General features: G+C 40.0%; 1 protein-coding gene and 2 non-coding genes across 3 annotated transcripts in view; 1 reads left to right on the forward strand and 2 right to left on the reverse strand.

The window, feature by feature from the left end:
* The window catches only part of Dhx38 (DEAH-box helicase 38), a 112,995-nt gene that overhangs the window by 52,253 nt on the left and 44,134 nt on the right, over nucleotides 1–16,608 (forward strand). The window lies entirely within an intron of this gene.
* LOC141417659 (U6 spliceosomal RNA) lies at nucleotides 6,979–7,083 on the reverse strand. The gene has a single exon (XR_012442309.1). It is a non-coding gene; the product is annotated as a U6 spliceosomal RNA (small nuclear RNA).
* Nucleotides 9,634–9,764, reverse strand: LOC141417741 (small nucleolar RNA SNORA51). Its single transcript, XR_012442379.1, has one exon. It is a non-coding gene; the product is annotated as a small nucleolar RNA SNORA51 (small nucleolar RNA).

Here is a 16,608-nt window from a genome sequence, read left to right on the forward strand (position 1 = left end):
AAATGAGGAACCCAGGTGAATGGAATAGCCTCAGCCCAGATCTAAAACCCACGGACATGCAACATCAAGATGTGAATGGTTAGAAATAAAAAAAGATTGTCCTATTTGGAGGCAGTGAACATGTCTGCTACCTATTCAGTCCTGCATTTGGTAGGAATTCAGTGAATACTTGTTGATGAATAGAAATGGATTTGTACTGTTCCACTTTCGAAGGGCTTGAAATGTCAGTATTCTTTCTTTCCTAGGCGTTCTCTAGAGATCTAATTTGGAAGTATAGAGCCCCTCATGCACACAGTTCCATGCAGCAAAGTTCCCAAGAGATTGTTGGGAGCATGACCCAAAGTTCCTCTGAGATTTGCATGATCCTTATTTTAGATTCCTTTTCTTCCTAATCAATTAATACCCACCTGGCAGATATCAATTGGCTGCTCATGGCCACTGTGTCAGGAGCAGGGGAATATGTACATGGGAGGTATAAGCTCATCTCTCAGAGTTTAAAACTCTCACAGTCTTGGGGAAATAAGAATTAAAATTAGCAAGCAGCTGGGATTGGTAGAGTGGTTCAAGTGGTAGACTGTCTGCCTACCAAGTGTGAAGCCCTGAGTTTGAACCCCAGTACTACCAAAAGAAAAAAAATTAGCAAGCAGCTATATGAAGTTGAGTGCACTAAATTGTATGGTTTGAATTATGTGTGTTCAAATACCTAAGAGAGAGAGTCACTGAGGAAGGTTTGTCCTGGTTCAAACTGCAGGTCGGATAGGCTGTGCTCATTAGATGAGGCTAATTATGCTTGCTGCCTAACACTTGAGATTCTTCTCAGGAAGGGATAATTTAGTTTAAGGTGTCTGTTAGGTAAGGAGAAGAGGAGTGTTTCATATTCACATGCTTGTAACAGGAGCCTACTCACATCCGCTTGGCACTTGGTATTTCTTTGTAAGCCCAATCAAACTGCAAGCATTTTGGACTTTTTGCCTGAGGGGTTTTTTGCTCCCCTTAACCAGAGGGATAAAACAGGGAAGGTTAGAAGAGCTGGGGAGCAAAAATGTCTAGGAACAGCCCTCAACCAATGACTGGGTTGGGGTGTGGGCTCTGTCAGAGGCATGTTTACAGTATGTTTCAGAGTTCCCAGAATGAATCCCAGAGCGATTTCCTTCTGAAGAAGAAGAGCTTCCTGCTCTTCTTGATCATCTCCCTGCATGCTTCCTGGAATCCCCTCTGGAATTAACTACTTATATTCATATACATGTTCTAGGGCTGACATTGGCCACCTTTAGACAGAAGTTTGATGCTTCTGTGGAACAAAGCCTAAAATAAGTTTTCCATTGCGGTTTCAGTTTGGGATCTGTAATAGTGACTGCTACTTGGTGAATCCTGGATCTATTCTTCCCTTTCAGTAAAACCTTGACTTGACTGGGGGCAGCAATATACCTTCCCAAATACCATGCTTCCTAGGAACTGGCTGTACCAATGTGACTAATTCTGAACAAGGACATTTAAGTGAAAGTGTGTGTGGCTTCTGGAAAATGTTCTTGAAAGGAAGGAGTATGCCTTTCTTCCTATCCTCTCCATCTGGAATATGTGGAACAAGGATGTGACGGTTGGAGCTGTAGCAGCCACCTCAGGTGATCAAGAAAATGGAAGCCTTTAGCCTCCATTTGATGGTGGAGCCAAAGGATAGGACCTTAGGTACATGGTGACAGATACAGTTGCTATAACAGTAACAGGCCAACTGTCTCTATTTTTTGTATGATATAGAAATAAACTGTTATTTATTTCTGATATGTGCAGCCAGATACTATCCCAACTAAATCAGTGTTGCATTACCCTGGCTAGACTCTCGTTTAAGTTATAATGATCCAGCCAGTTTTAATACAGCTCTTCATTAGCTTTATTATGGTCTATGCTCACAGGCTTTGTCTTAGATTAGATGGTATAAGATAACCTTTCTTTTTTTCTTTCCCTCCCAATCCTTTTCAGCAAATTCTCCCTAGGCCATAATATTCCCTTTTAAAAATTCTGTGTTCTCTGTGGCCCTCATAAAGTCCCTGGAGTTAGCCAGGGACATTCTTAGAATCTTCTTTAAAACTGGAAGGAAGACGATGCCAGGGAAAGCCCCCGGATTTGAGTTCATCTGTCCCATTACTTAGAACCATGTTTTTATTGCCAATAGTTCTGCTACTTTTCAGACTGGCTTTAACTTGGTAGCTTTGGGTCTTTGGAATTTACTTGGGATTCTACAAAGATTTTGTCTTTGGTTTCAAAAATATTTCCTTAGAGCATGAATATAAATGAATGTCCAGATTATACTTAAGCTAAGTCTATAGGATCTCAAACTCCAGTCTGAAAAAAGCCATTTGGTACTCTCAGTGATTGACTCAGATCCAATGTCTGGTTATCTTATCAACTGTGCAGGTGTCAGAAATTTATATATCATCAAAAACTGACTTTTCCAAAAGTAGTTGATTTAATAGACCTTATACCTTTTTAAAAAATCCTCAGAGATCTGGAGTCTTTTGCATTTAAATTGCATTGGTAATAGAATGGAGAAGATGCTCTCTCTCTCTCTCTCTTGCACACACACATAGATGTACACGTGTTTGTACAGGCATTCCATATGTTCCATATACATTAATACTGGAGTTCTCATCCAGTTATGCCATTCTGCATAGTTTCATTCTTCCCATCTTCAAAAAGATCAAAAAATGAAAGAAGAAAAGTTTTCAAAACCTGCTCAAGGTGTTGGGATGCTGTACTGTTCAAGTGCATTGCTTGCTTTCTACTGGGCTTAGCCTAAATTCTGTAGATACATGGGCACATGGAACATTTCTACAGTCAATCTAGCCATACCTCATCTTCTTTCAGTTTGCAGTGATGGTGAAGAAGCACCAGGTCAGAAGTCTGCTTCTCCAAGATGGACTGATACTGTAGGAGAGAACAATAGGAAGTCTGCAACTCCTCTGTTCGAAATTCCAGTTCTTGCTGAAGGGCAAGCAATTTCTTCTTCAGTTGTTGGAGTTGTCTCAGGTGACACTGTTTAGTAGACCCAAATTCCATCTGGGCCTCCTCGAATTCTAACATCTGTGCTTGTTTCTTGATCTGTGATTCAGAGAGAATATATAGGAAAGGCTTTAGATCATCACTAAGGGCACCATCATTCTTTGATTTTTTTCTCATTTTTTCAACTATTTGTGTCTATTTACCTTTTTATATTTTCATCTACAAAAAAACTTACTAAACATATTCAAAGGGAATGTATCACTTCATATTCTCACTCTGTAAGAAGGATTCAAAAGAAGGAAAAAAGGCTCATACTATCAGAATCTTAACATTTAGGTCAGAATTTAAAAATCATACATGTAAAAGATGTAGAGAGATATAGATAATACCATGATTATAGTTTGCTTTCAGACATAAAGATGACCTGGAAGGAAATGGACTTTTTGGTCATGGTTCTTGGACAAAATTTGGTATTAGAAATGCCTGTGTAAAGGAGCGTCAAAAGGAGTCAGGTTGAATTTGTTGGGGTTCTGGAAAATGGGAGGCAGAGATGCTGTTCACATCTGGTCACTGACTGTCTCTTCTTGCAGAAGATGTCATGCATGTGTGCACTCTCCCTGCCAATCCACAAGCTACCTGAAATGTCACTAGACCCACCCTATGTGTTCATTCACTCATGTGTGCTGAGCAGCTACTCTGTGCCAGATACTCTGCTGTAGGATACATCACTGAGTTATTTTTCTAGTGTAATTGATGTTTCACACTGATGTTTCTATATTTCTCTTGCTCAACATCCCTTATGACAATGACATGTGAAAGAGAGGTAGATGAAGAGGGCAGCCTGGGGGTGAACTTAGCTCCCATCTCTGCTTATTGTCTTTCTACTTGTCCGTTAAGACTCTGTTCACGCCTTGCTCCCCTTGTTTTTCTTTCCACCAGTATCACAGACCTTGCTGGCATGTCTTTAATGTGGCATTTATTATTCTGCTTATATTTATTTCTGTATATCTTACCTTTTGATTATATATACTTCTGGAGGGCAGGGGCTACGTCTGCTTCTCTAGGGTGTAGACTAAAGATTCGTACATTGCTATGGATTGGATGATAGAAATGAAAACAGAGACTAAGAAATTTTGGTGGCTCTCAGGAACTTGCGCTCGTGGTCTTAGCCTCATCAGCAGAGTACTTCCAACATAGCAGTTTTCAAGCTTCTTTTTTTTTTTTTGAGACAAAATTTATATGCCATAAAATTCTATTACGTATATAATTAGGTATATAATTCAATTATCTGTAATATATTTATAGAATTATGATAGCACCATTATAATCCAGTGCTAGAACATTTCTGTCATACCCAAATTTCCCTCATGTCCACTTGTAATCATTAGTGTTCCTACACTAGCACCAGGTAACCACTAACTTGCTTTCTGCCCCTATGGATTTGCCTTTTCTAGACATTTCATGTATAGAATTATATAATATGTTACCTTGTCTTTCACTTAGCATATGTTTCTCAGGTTCATCCAGGTTGCAGCAAGAATCAGTATTCTGTTTCTTTGTATTGCTGATAAGTATTTCATCGTATGCCTATATCATATTGTGTTTATTTGCTTGTCAGTTGATGGACATTGGAGTTGTTTCAGTTTTGGGCTATTATAATAATGCTGCTATGACCATTGACACGAGTCATTGTGTGGATATGATATTTTCATTAGAGTGTTCAGTGCACTTACGTCATCAAGTACTGTACTAGGGAGTGAGGATGTAACAGGGTAGAAAACAGACAAACATCTCCCTTCATGGAGTTTGCATCTACTAGGGAGAGAGAGGCCAAATAGAACCACTAAATTATGGAGTGCATTAGGAGGAAAAAGTACACTAGAGGACAGTAAAGCAGGAGGAAGGTGAGGTCTGCCAAGGGCTTATAATTTTGAATTAAATGTTTTTATGGAGGACCACATTGAGAAGGTGACACTAGAGCCAAAACCAGAAGGAAGTAAGAGAGAGAGTCTTCCAGAAACCCATAGTGGGAATGCTCCAGAGAGAGAAGAAGGCAGTGCACAGACACAGAAAGGGAACATGTCTGGTGCGATCTAAGGATCCCCAGAAAGTTCTAGCTACTCTGTTCTAGTTGGAGCAGAGAAAGTAAGGGGGAGGAAGAAGAGTTGTACCAGATGAGGTGAGATAGGAAAAGGAGGCGAGGTCTGCTAGGGTCAAATAGGACCTGACATGATCTAACTATGGTCATTCTAAAGACTTTAACTTCTTTCAGGGAGATGAAAGGCTATTGGAGGGTCCTAAGCAGGGAGTAACATGATCTTCCTTAGATTTTACAAAGGACACACTGGCTGTTCTACTGAAAATCAATGGTAAGGAAGCAAAGAAAGAGGCAGAGAGACGAGATAGGAGGCTATTGGAAGAAACCAGGCAAAAAAAAAAAGATGGTGGTGTGGACCAAGGTGTAGCAGTGGAAGGTAAAAGAGGTGGTTGGGTTCTAGATAGATTTTGAAAGCAGAGTCCTCAGAATTCACTGCCAAGTTAGATGTTGGATGGTGGGAAGTCATGGTCATCCAAGACAAGAGGACTTCAAGAGTCTGGCCTGAGTAACTGGAGAGATGGAATGTTTTTTGTTTGGTTTGGTTTTATTTTTGGCTGCACTGGGGTTTGCCTCTCACTTGCTAGACAGGCGCTCTTATGGCTTGAGCCATTCTGCCAGCCCTTTTTTGTGATTTTTTTTTTTTAAGATAGGGTCTTGTGTATTTCCCTGGGGTTGGCTTTGAACCTCAAACCTCCTGAATTCTGCCTTCTGAGTAGCTAGGATTACAGGAGTAAGCCACCAGCATTCCGCTGAAATGGAGTTTTAATGAGATTAAGGGCCTACAGGCTCAGCTCAAGTGGTAGAGAGCTTGCCTTGCATGTGTGAGACTCTGGGTTCAATCCCCAGTATCAAAAAAAAAAAAGAATAAAAAAAGATTAAGCTGAGACCCAAAACAGGGTAAATCTTTAGTGAGGGTGGGTGGTAGCAGCACAGATAATGGTAAAGGAGGCTTAACCCACTCAGAACTAAACAGACAATAGCTGATTGTGTCTGTTCAATCAGAATTTCTGTTTTCCAGATTCTCTGGAAGTCTGTCTCACTCTACATGCCTCAGAATTAAGAAGACATGAAGGTGAACCATTATGGTCAGAAGGCAAAAGAAATCTGAGGTAGCTGGGTATGGTGATGCATACCTGTAATCCCAGCACTCTGGAGACTAAGGCAAAAGGATAATGAATTCAAGGCCAGTTGGGGCTACATAGTGAGACTCTGTCTAAAAAAAAAAAAATCCTAGGCAAAGACAAACTGAGTTATTAGCCTGAATATCTAGTGTACGTGGCTATAGGGAGGGTGATGAGATTTCTTTTTTTTTTTTTGAACCTTTGACATTTCATTTTAATGTAATTTAGAAAACCATGTAAACTGCAAATGGACCTCATGTGGAATGAAAATCACATGCTGATAACCTAAATTATTTTGAGTATTATTAATCCTTGACTAGTACCTAAAATGTTTTATATTAGAATTACCTATGGTACAGAATGACACTAAAATGAAGACTGATGAATGGATCAAGAAAATGTGGTACTTGTACACAATGGAATTTTACTCAGCCATGAAGAAGAATGAAATCTTATCATTTGCAGGTAAATGGATGGAACTGGAGAACATCATTCTGAGCGAGGTCAGCCAGGCTCAGAAGACCAAAAATCGTATGTTCTCCCTCATATGCGGACTTTAGATCTAGGGCAAATGCAGCAGTGTGGTTGGACTTGGATCACATGACAAAGGGAGATTTCTTCTGTAAGCCAAATGAAATTGAATTTTGTGTAGTTATAATTGTCAACATTTATAGTAAATATTGTTAGATGCTTTCATTTTGCTAAGGTAAGAACATGTTATTCTTGCAACTATGCTTTTTTTTTTCTAACAGCAGTTTTTTAAAAAATATGGAGTACTTCACGAATTTGCATGTCATTCTTGCACAAGGGGCTGTGCTAATCTCTATATGGTTTCAATTTTAGTGTATGTGCTGCCGAAGCGAGCACTCTTGTAACTCTTCTTACAATGGTGAATGAGGTTTGAAGAGAAAGGAGTTGGGAGCAGTGTGTGTGTGTGCATGTGTATGTGTGTGTGTGTGTGTGTGTGTGTGTGTTGGTATAAATCACCAAGACCTCAGATCTTGTCTACACAGTAAGCTGAGGGCATGGGGAACTACTTGGAAAAAAATGTGATGTAAGCACTTTATGTGAACATCCTGGGCTAGGGTTAACTCAGAAAGGGCTTATTTTAGTGGAGCAAATACCCAGTAACATCCCAATCACTTTTGCAAAAATCCTTTGTCTCTTGGCTTTGTTGAAGGTGAACTCACTTCGAATATTAAGAAACTGGATTCCTGGTACTTCCAGTGCTCTGACTTAACTTTTGATATAGATCTGCTTCCCACTGATGGGCACATAACCCAGCTGAAACCTAACTGTGCTCTCCTCCCTGTTTATTTTTAATTTGATTCTCCTTCTTTCCACATCCCCATTTTCTCTTCATTGCCCAAAACAATGAGAACACCATTTTTTGTTTAAAAGAAATCAAACTTTCTGGATGGCCTCTCCTCCCAATACCTGGGTATGTCATCTATGCTTAGTTATGCTCAGAATTGCTCTTTGGTTTTAAAACTTCCTGTACATAAAGTATCTTTTCCTGGCATTGACACTAATGAAGCATAATAATTTTTCTTCCTCAGAGGTCATGATGAAGCTTTTGGATCTGGCTTTGGTCTGAGGTAGCATGGCGGGCATTTCAGATGATGAGTGTTCCCTCAACTCTTAGAACACAGGACAAATACAGCACCTGACCTAATTTGTCTGATAATAAAGATCCAAGAATGGTTTCTATCTACAGAGAAACTGGAGTTTTCTTGGATGGGAATTTTAACACACAGATACCTGTGGGTTTGAAGAAATCAAATTTCAAAGACTTGGAGAAATGCTTAAAGTTACTAGAGATGTATTACATTTCTACTTGTTTGTCCTCATGTATTTTAAAGTTTACTTTTCTTAATTCTAAATGAATGTAAAATGTCATGCCATGGATTAAACCTACATTTTACTTATATGTATGACATAGAACAGTTTCCTAAAGGCACCATTGCATTTCCATTCTTTATCTTTCTTTAAAAAGCTTTATCTTGGGCTGGAGGTGTGACTCAAGAGGTAGAGTGCGTGCCTACCAAGTGCTAAAGCCCTGACTTCCATCCCCAGTACCACAAAAAATGTATTTTTTCTAGTGAAGACATAGATATTTTATTCTTCTTTGACTTTGGAACTGAGATCTAGAGAAATGAATGTGTTAGAAGTGATTTTATGAAGATAAGATTGTTTTTTTTTTTTAAGGTACTGGGACTTGAATTCAGGGCCTCATGCTTGCTAGGATAGCACTGTACCACTTAAGCTACTCCACCAGCCCTTTTTGCTTCAGTTATTTTTCAGGTAGGGTCTTGCACTTTTTTCCCCAGGGCTAGCCTTAGATCATGGTCCTCCTAACCATGACCTCCAATGTAGTTGATATCATAGGCACAAGCCACTATGCCCAGCTCTTTTTTTTGAAATGGGGTCTTGCTGGCTTTTTTTGCCTCTGTTGGCCTCAAACTGTGATCCTACCTATCTCTGCCTCCTGAGTAGCTGGGATTATAGATGTGAGCTACCACACCCATCAGATTTGGATGTGATTCTGAAGGCGATCTCCCCTATCAGGTTTCTCAACTATCCTGGCATCACCTGCCTGAAAAAACAGAGAGCACTGGCTGCCCATTAGGAACCTGTTCCCATATTTAGTCAACCTTTCAGCCCTACTTGTGGTCAAAGAGATTATAGCTATTGCTCCTTCCTTGCCTATGTGGCCACTTGATCACAGAAGGAAATTAATTAGCCTGGCATGATTTGCCTTTTGAAAAGTCACATTGGTTTCCACCCAATACTTTGTGCTTTTCACGTTGATACTAATTGATTGATGTTAAGTTCTATATTTTCCCTGATACTGAAGTTAAGCTGACAGGTCTGTAATTACCAGGATTGTCCTTTTTCCCTTTTTAAAAAGATGAGCACTTCATTTATCCTTTTTCAGTCTACAGGGACTTTCTTTATCCTCTTGAGTTCTCAAAAATAATCACTAGCAGCTCTGTAATAACACCTGCCAATTCTTTAAGTACTCTTAGAAGAATGTCATCAGGCCCTGCTGATTTGCCTAAAGCCAGCTTTTCAAAATACCTTTTTAACCATTTGATTTCCTGTTCTCGTTGCACTCTCTTCTGTCACAGGTTAGTGTTGTTCTCATACCTGATTTTTTTTTTCATTTAAGAACTTAAAGTCTCACTATCCTTTTCTAATCATTGTCACAAGCTTCCTTTCCTATTTTTGAGGTGTTAAGTGAGCTATTTCTTTGGAATTGTAGGTTAGTCTTGTGTCACTAGATAGTGACACAAGTGCTACTTCTTATGTCTTCTATAAATCACATTTGTTATTTTGGTGCACTGTAGAACTATGTGGGGTTTTTTTGTTTTGTTTTAAACTAAGTTTTATTTTTATTTATTTTTTTCTCCCACCCCATGTCTCCCCGTTCACAATATAGACCGGGCACATGGGCTGGTCTGACGTGTATATGGGGTGGGTTTACTCTCCCTCCTCTTTCTGTATGGTCAGTTAGGAACATAGCCTGTGACCAGCACCAGGACAACAAATGTAGAGCTGTGTTTAAATGACGTGCCCTTCTTTTGAACATCTTTGTGCTTTACACATCCTCTCCCCAGGAACCTCTGTTGAACTGGGATTCACTTTAAAAATTTTTTGGAATGATTTTTGACTTATAGAAAAATTCCAAAAGTAGAACAAAGAGTTCCCATACATCCTTCACCCAGATTCCCCTAAATTAACTTCTTACATAACCTTGTACATTTGTCCAAACCGAGTAATTAACATTGGTCTATTAATTTTCAGTTTTTATACTAATGTGTTTTGGTTTTTTTTTTCTGCTCCAGCATCCAATTTAGGATTCCACATTACATTTGGCAGACATGCTGGAATTGTTTTTCATTGCCAATGGTTCAAAATGACACTGTGTGATAATGTCCATCAATATTCTACTAATTTTTACAATACTCAACTAATTACTTTTATGTGCAGGAATACAACTTGCCTTAGGTAGTTTTATGCTAAAAATAATACCCTGTCTGCCCCTCAAAGGTTACTTTGACTAGCTGAGTTCTACTGGATATCAGAATTTGCTGCTCATGTCTTCACCAGGGAATGGAGCCTTGGAAAATTGCTTAAAGAGGCCTTTTTCTTTTCTGATTTGGCCATTGTTTTATTATGACATCTCTGTTCTTTTCTACTTTCACTTTTGGTTCCTGGCCAGTGCCAGGACTTTAGTGAGGGAAGTGGGGTGCAAAGTTTAAGCAGGCACCCAGTCTCAGGGTCAAACAAGTGCAGGTTGGCATCTGAAGAGCCAGTGTCCATAAATTCTGCACCCTGGGCACCTTGCTTGTTTAATCCTAGTCCCTGCTCTGTCCCCGGAGTTTGGAGCATAATGTGTTCTTCATTTATAAGGTCATGGCATTCTTTGCTATTACCCACCTCCCCACTTCTTCTTTTGTTGCACATAACATCTGAAGCAATGTTTTAGTTTGGACGCATAATTGTGGTTGAAAATCATGACCTCCTGCCTATTTCCCCAAATCCTTGTCAGATAAATAAAATTCCAGAAAGTCTTGGATTTTCCCTTTGTTCCCATATTACATTTCCTTATGGAAGGCAGATCATTAAAAGGATTTTTCTGAGTAGATGAGTATAGGTCTACCTGTAATTGTGTATTTGTATGCATAGTCTGCAATTTAAATTTTGCAGTAAGTGCTAGGGGAAAAAAAAGAGCTTGTTTTAAAGCTCGTTTCAAGCTGTTAGACCTTCTTCTGGGCAATTAGAATAATAAAATGCAATTTAATACCTTTCTCCTTTCAAGTTGCCAGGTACATTTATAAGCCACATGGCTTTTCCTGACTGGGGGAATAAGTAAACTCATGATAGCTATGGTGAAAATATCCTAAAATGTTAATATTTAGAAAGAAGTAAATGATGATAATCTTCTTGAGATCCATTAGGAAAACCATGGATTTTTCTACATTTGTGACTTCCTGAGGAAAGGACAGTATGCTCAGTAAGATGAGGTAGAAGTGCTTTGTTGGTAGCACTTTTAGGCCATTGTAGAGAACAATTTGTGGTTTCTATAGTAAGCTGCCTACTTTTGTGGGTGCCCAAACCGAGACAGTTAGTAACATTTACCTATGCATGTGTGAACAGTAAGACTTCTTAGCATGGCTGTTTTTCTTGAGACTGTGAATTGAATTAATGCTGACCTAGTATCCAGGCATCAGCAACTGAGACAATTTCATTTCAGCCTGACACTGAGTGTCAAATAGTAGTTTATGTGAGAGGTGATTGTAGGAAACTTTGGTAGAGGAGCTGGGAAATGAGACAAGGAAGGAAGGGAGCAGATGAGTGTTATCAAGCCAGTTTTCACTGTGGGCAACTGGACTTGGTTCCACTGAGGAATTCTGGGGAGAGCCCAGAGCGTACCTCAAGTTAACTTGGACTAAGGGGAAAAGAAGATAGGTTATTGAATCAACAATCTCTAGAGGATTGCTTTTTCTGGGCATGGATTCTCTGGCACCTGCCTCAGCCTGTTTCTGGCCTTCAGAAGGGCAGCTCATAGGCAGCGTGCAGGAAGTGAGCACCTTCCTCACTAATGAACAGCAATACCTCAGAACAAGTGCAATGGTTTTTTGTTTTGTTTTGTTTTTTTAAATTGTTTTTGTTGATTTAGAAGTTTGCCAAAGATCCACTGGGAGATACTATTCCCTTTATACCACTGAGCGCTAGTATTTTCAGGCCAATGGGCTAACCTATAGGTATGAAGTGCTGGATAAGGAAGAGACAGCACCTCAGATGTGATGACCTTAGAAATGGTTAGACTGAAAAATCCCAAGGGCAGTACTAATTTTCTCTGCATTTGGGTGTATATGTGTTTAATTTTCTCATTGCTTGCTAAGTATCTACTCTCTGGTGAGCCATGTAAGAAGCTTCTATCGTCTCTGACCAAGGGAGAAGTAATAGTCAGGGGAACAAAGGTAGGTAGCAGCTGTCAATGCCTTATGTAGCTGCCACTCACCAAAGCCTCCTCCCCACAGAGCTGGTTCTCTTGCCAGGTCTTCCCCTGTCTCTTGCATACATCATGTAGATTCTTGATGTCAAGTTGGAGGCTCAAGAGCTTGCTGTTCAGGCTGCTCACTTCTCTGTCTCTCTCCCCCGCCTAGGCAGCCAGAAAAACAAAAGCATCAATTATAAACGATCAAGAAAATGCTTACTTTCTTTCACTTACAGGTTGACAGAGACTTTAAATTTGCTGGAAATTTGTCCATCAAGTCTTTGTTGTTATTACTCATCCTGTGTAACATTTACACAGGATCCATTTGCGAGGTGTCTGAGTGCTCTGCATTATTCAGACAATTATTTATTTATATTAATTAATCTTCACCACACCAATGTGGGTGCATCAGATAATTCCCCTGTTTTTCAAGAGGAAGTCAGTGCCTAGAATAATTCCAGGCACCCAGTGAACTGTCTATAAATATTAATGGCTCTGCCACTGATGAAATGAACATATTGAGATGTCAAATGAACCTGTCAAGACTCTAGTGAGTCAGTGATGGAGTTGATGTGGGATTCTGAAGTCTCTTCACTTTCTCTTTACCCATTAACTGAAATCCGCTCCCCCCCTCTTATAAGCCCCTTGCTTTTCTTTGCAGGGGTTCACCAATGGGAACAAAAGTGAAATCCCTGAGTTGATTGGGTAACATACTTCTCTTTGATTATGAATGAAAATGACTAGTTAATTATTGCTAGGTCAGAATAGAAAGTAGAGGTTGAGATAAAAATAGAGTATGGCGTATAGTAACTTGGGGGGGATGTAACAGAGATGGGGTAGATGGGATGGGTGGGCTCTCCATCACCGCATAATGCCACCTTCTGCTTTCTGTGTTGTGGATGACAATAGTGTGAAAAGGAATTAGGAGAGAGCCCTCTGTGAACTTATACAGTGCTTCAGTCCTGTCACTGTGCTGCTTATCATACTCGTGAGAACCAGCGTTACCACCTCCGAGTGTTAGATCTTGGAACTGAGGCTGGTGTGGGCGCATAGGAGGTTAGACTACTTGGAAGTAGCTTTTTACATGAGGATCTGAGGCGTCTATTAAAGAAATGCTCCCAAGAGAAACCATCGAGGAAGAGGGGAATGCAAGATAGGGAAGGAGAAGAAACCAAGCAAGGGTGCAATTTCACATAAAGCCTGTGGAGTTCCCACGGGGAACACTAGAGTATATGTTGCATGTCAGAGTCTGTCTTGATTGGCAGCAGTGAAAACTGGGCTGTCCAATTTGGTATCAGTCAGTTAATGACTGAGGGCCATGTCATGGTATATAAGAGTCCAAGGATTTCCAGCTCTCTGGTCCTAAAGGACAAGTGATCTCAATAATCTTAGAGCAGTTCTTCTAAGAGAGAAGGCAGGGAGGAATGGGTGCACAGAAATGGTTCAGGGATTGGAGTGACAGTGACCTAGGTCTGGTTAGCAGCAGAGCCAGGAAAGGCACATTCATTCCGCCCGTGTAGCCAGTGCTCTGCCACCATATCACACGGACTTGTCTGGCTTCTGAAATATATGAACTACATAACATACATTCCCAGGGGAACAACAGACCAGATATGGACATCATAAATCAGGCCTTAGTGGACAGGTCAGTTTAAAAGACCTCTGCACAAGGCCAAGGGGGGCCAGAGGACAATGTGAGAATCGGACACTGCAATGTCAGAGTATTCAGAATTCAGAAGGTTTCCCAGAAGTGCTGCTGTCTCAGCTGATTTATTTCTTCATTTCCATTTAGTACCTGGATTTTTTTTTTTTACCACTTTACAGTTTAATTAGGTTAACGGCATGGCTCTGTCATTAAAAGGATTTCATTATCTCAAAACTCTCCCTCCTCCTCTCTTGCTTCTGTCCCTCGTTCTTCACTTGCAGAAAAATAACAGTGGATGTCAACTGCCCCGAGCATGTAATTACCATTAAGACAATTACCAGGGACTCTCTTAAGAGAATATGAGTAGAGTGGCTTTAAAAACATGGTGTGCAGACACTGTTTTCTAACTTGAAAACAAATCCCTGGACTTGGTGAGGAGCAGCAGTTTGATTCTGGTGCTTTAGGTCTCCTTTCTTATGGTTGCCACACTGAAAGAGGGCATGGAGTCATACTGTGAAGTGGGACCCTTGGGATTCTCTCTACTCTTGCTACAAAACCATTTTTCTTTGACATCTATGAGATTAGGTGATGGTGCAGTACCTGCCCTAATGTGGAGTGGTGCCTTAATGTGGAAACTAGTGTCTTAAAGCATGGACTGTGTCACCAGATTGCTCCATGTGGAGCCTAGCACACTGAAGACTCATTCACAAAATGCCAATCATAGACAACTTGAGCCTCTCTAAGAGTTAGCAGGTAAATGTTTTCTCTCAGGCTAATCAAAGTACCCATTCTCTCCAGTTCTGGATGACCTCTGAGTAGAAGGCCTACTAGCCCTTTTCTTTTATATCACCAGGACTTCAGAATTGGATCTTTAATATAGATGGCCTTATCTAATTTGGATATTTACCACTGGGTCAGAGTATATGAGGAAATTTCTTCATTCATAAGATAAGAGTTTTAGAATAAGTCACCTTTCTTTGAAGATTTCCTGATTCGGTTGAATAAAAAATGTCTTTTGCTTGATCAAATAAAATTTGGCTTTGAAATCAAACCCAACCATTCAGTCCCAAAGAGATTTTGGTTATATCAGGAGTGAAAATGTTTGAGGAGTGATACAAGGATTTCCATGAATCACATTCCATTTTTAACTATAGGTAATTGTAAGAAGAAGCTGTGCTCACTTCAAAACCCCAGAAAGATAATTTTTTTCTGGGGTCCCAGTAAATCTAATTCCTCACTAAAACCTTGCGTAGACATTAGCTGTGAACTATTTATAATCCTATGTACCTTATGAAGGCTAAATTCCAGGTGGATGCCTTTTGAGTATCAAAGTGGAGTAGAAATAGATTTAATCTGACATTTCATCAATCACAGCTCTGTAACCAGTACTGGGGCATGAGATGAACTGAGAGTCATAATACTGACCCTCAGGCACCATCTGATCCTAGCCTGGCTCTCAAGTCATTAGTAATGGCTGAAATCACAAGTCTGCTGCTAGGTGGGTTTTCTTTTAGACAAGCCACGTACTTAGATACTCAGTTTTGGCCACTCTGCTTGGAACCATGTGCATCAGCAAAGGTACCAACCCACAGGCAAAATGGTGAGTGCTAATACTTCATTTTCTACCGTACTCATGGTAATTATTGGAAAATAGCTTATTTACTGAGGCAAGTTTTCTGTATTGATGAAATGAGTCTTCTTGTCACAGCATGCCTTCTCAAACATATTTCCCCTTTAAAAGAGGGGAAGAAATTGTGCTGTAGGTTTGAAAGTATTGACAGTAGTTTTATGCTTCCTAGGAGGAGCTGATGTTGAATTTAAGCTTGTGACTCAGTAACACTTTCAGAGTTCAACAACATTACAACAATTCAAAATGGCAGCAGTGCTGGGGTCTTGGCACTTGAACAAGAAAGCTTGATGAGGTCTGGGGATAGTTCAAATGGTAGAGCACTTGCTCAAGGCTATGGGTTCAATCCCCAGTAAAACACACACACACACACACACACATACACATACACACACACACACACACACACACACACACACACACAGAGAGAGAAAGAGAGAGAGAGAGAGAGAGAGAGAGTGTAATTTTGGAGTCAATCAACAACACTATAAAGTGCATCATCTTTGGGAAATTATTTGCCTGAGAATGAGGATGACTCTTCAACAAAAACAGAAAGCCATTTTAACCACCACCGATACCACAGTCATTCAATAGATACCAATTTATGGTGAGATTTCTGCTTTAAAAAGCAGGAAACCTTAAAACCTAATGTTGCACCAGTAATGTTTACATTTTGCTTGTGAAATAATAGGATTTACAGCTATATGCAGCAATTTCAAACACTAGTTCTGATATTACTAATGAGATTCCTGAGTTCACGTTTACATTAATAGAAACGTCGCAGCGTTTGCATTACTTTTGATGGGAATTAATGGATACCCATACAAGGTCTTGCCCATGAGCAAAACTTCTGGAACATGTTAGAATCATCTAATGAAGAATAAACATATTTTATTTTCCTAAATTCTGAAAACATTGGCACACTGTGCAAGTGTGTGGCTTAGAAGACACATAGCATATGGCAGAAACTGGCTACCTATGGAATGCAGGCTGATTTTGTTAGCACTTGGGCAGTTGCCAGATATTTCCCACCATCATATCCCCGGAGAAAATTATTCCGCTAGAACATAAGTTTACAACAGCAGGGATCTTTGTCTATTTTATTCACCTCTT

Source organism: Castor canadensis, chromosome 15 (assembly GCF_047511655.1).
Source record: "Castor canadensis chromosome 15, mCasCan1.hap1v2, whole genome shotgun sequence".
In the NCBI taxonomy this organism is placed as follows: Eukaryota; Metazoa; Chordata; class Mammalia; order Rodentia; family Castoridae; genus Castor; species Castor canadensis.